Consider the following 2500-nt stretch of genomic DNA (forward strand, 5'->3'; position numbering starts at 1 on the left):
CTGGCGCCGTTGTCAGGGACTCTCTCCCTGAAGGCCGTGGTAAAAATGGTGTCACGCTGGTTCATTCTAATGGCCCTTTTGCTCTTCTGTGTCACTCAGGTATCATCTGACGCAGAGATTGAAGAACACCAAACCCAGGTGGTGAAAGAGGCAACCAGAAGGCTCTTGCCATTCCTGGCTTGTGGAGGACTGTGCAAGGGTAGGTGTAGTGCGCACTCGAGGCCAAAAGTGTGCAACAGGGCATGTGGCACGTGCTGCGTGAGGTGCAAGTGTGTGCCACCTGGAACATCAGGGAACAGAGAAATGTGTGGGAGTTGCTACACCGACATGACAACTCGTGGAAACAAGACCAAGTGCCCTTAAAAATCAACTACTCAATCTCCCTTTAAACCCTCTCTTTTCCTTTCTTTTTCTTTTAATATTTACCTCCACTACCTTTTGTCTTTCAAATAAAGCCACCACCTTACACCACACCACTTTTTTTTATTCGTTTTATTCTTATTATCATCCTCCTCATCATGTAACCCATTGCAGGTTTTTACAAAACCGTGGGCCACGAAACCTTTTTTCATTCTTATTTCTTTGCAAAAAAAAAAAAAAAAAAAAAAAAAAAAAAAAAAAAACAGCAGAAGAAGAAGATGAACTGCACACCAAACTCATTTTATTCATGTCGGGGCTCACCCCGATCACCATTTTACACCAAAAAAAAAAAAAAAAAAAAAAAACAACAACAACAATCCACACACAACAACCTCATTCACAGGCGGGGATTTTCTTCTCTACTCTGCCGCCGGTCTCTTCTTCTTGCCTCCGTCCTGGGCGGCCCTTGACGGTGTTGCCTCCATGTTTCCCACTCCACCGAGCACGTTCACTCCCCCATACACCTCCACTGCAGTGTATGGCGGACCTCCAAATCGAAACATCACGGTGGCCTTCCGCTTCAGCTTCTTATTTTCCGCCTTTAGCACACTTATCTCTGCTCGCGCATCCTTATACATGCGTTGGAGCAGAGCCAGTTGGGCGTTTAACTGCTGCACCTCATTTGTCCTACTCTGCAGCCGGTGTGACAAGTTTGTGACCGCCGTCATGGTTTCCACACATGACTTCAAAGTATACTGATTGGCCTCAATATCAGTTTGTACCGCCATTTTTTGCTCCACCGACCGCATCGGAAAGTTCAACGGAGCAAAACCAGAGGCGCTTGGTTGAGGTTCACTGGCCACCGCACCAGTTATCTCTCTTGTTGACTCGTTGAGGTCGGGAAAGAGAGTGAGCAGACCACGGGACGAAGAGGCCATATTCTGGGTAGCTGAACGGGAAGACGAGGCCATGTTATGGGTTGCTAAGTGTTTCAGAGAAGGGTTGGTTACAGAGTGTTACAGAGTATCTCTCTCAAGACAACGAAGAGTTTCTCATAGGTGTTAAAATCCACCTACTCTCCACCTACTTCACCCACTTAAACCTACTCCACTAAACCTAACCCACTACACCACTACCACCTCACCTACTCCACTAAACCTAACCCACTACACCACTACCACCTCCACTTCACCTACTCCTTACCTACTACACACTCACCCTCTTCTATATATAGGAATCATGAATCATTGTAATAGAAATCAATAAACAATTATCAATATATCAATCAATATATCAATCATAATATATACACAATTTATGCTCTCTCTCTATCAGTTTATTTTACATGGTATCAGAGCGGGTTTAGAACCTAGTATTTTCGCTTCCCCGGCGGGCGGCAACCTCACCTTAGCCGCCCGCCGGACCTCAGCCTAGTCCGCTAGAATTTTCTACACATACCTTGAAATTTCTTCGAGTCCACCACCTTCACACCCAACTCCTTCTGAAACTGCATAGCAGACGAATTGGGCTCTGCCGAAGCACCCATTGGGAAGAAAGACTTGATGGTGTCGACAATGGCATCGGAGTCCATCGATGGCGGCAAGAAGCTCGAGTTGTTTTCGTTTTCATCGTTACCCATCTACTGATCCTGAATCTCACATCTCGCAACGACAGTGTCGTCAGTACCCATCAAAGCATTTATCTCTCTCCTAGAAGAAGAAGAAGAAGACCCACCAAGTTGTTGTTGTTGTTGCTGCCCCTGTGGCTCTTGATTTTGCCCAAAACTTGCATTTGTTGAAGCCACAGATCCACATGCCTACATAGGTGTAGAAATTTAATGTATAAAGAGAAAAAGAGAATTGTATTATTGATTGATGTTTGTAATTGTTGAATTATTGAATGCTACAATGATTCCTATATATAGAAGAGTAGGTGGTAGTAGGTGGTAGATGGAGTAGGTAAAGTGGAGGTGGTAGGTGGAGTAGGTGAAGTGGAGGTGGTAGTGGTGTAGTGGGTTTAGTGGAGTAGGTGAGGTGGTAGTGGTGTAGTGGGTTAGGTTTAGTGGAGTAGGTGAGGTGGTAGTGGTGTAGTGGGTTAGGTTTAGTGGGTGAAGTAGGTGATAGGTTTTAACAGCCCCCCG

The 2500-nt window shown here is 45.4% G+C and overlaps 1 protein-coding gene and 1 long non-coding RNA gene across 2 annotated transcripts in view; one reads left to right on the forward strand and one right to left on the reverse strand.

The window, feature by feature from the left end:
* LOC145792209 (uncharacterized) overlaps nt 1-2500 on the reverse strand; it is a 32381-nt gene that overhangs the window by 24086 nt on the left and 5795 nt on the right. The window lies entirely within an intron of this gene.
* On the forward strand, nt 2184-2498 carry LOC145792212 (uncharacterized). Its single transcript, XR_014331600.1, has 2 exons — nt 2184-2374; nt 2417-2498. It is a non-coding gene; the product is annotated as an uncharacterized LOC145792212 (long non-coding RNA).

This window comes from Camellia sinensis, chromosome 6 (genome assembly GCF_055761805.1).
Source record: "Camellia sinensis isolate YWXY chromosome 6, ASM5576180v1, whole genome shotgun sequence".
In the NCBI taxonomy this organism is placed as follows: domain Eukaryota; kingdom Viridiplantae; phylum Streptophyta; class Magnoliopsida; order Ericales; family Theaceae; genus Camellia; species Camellia sinensis.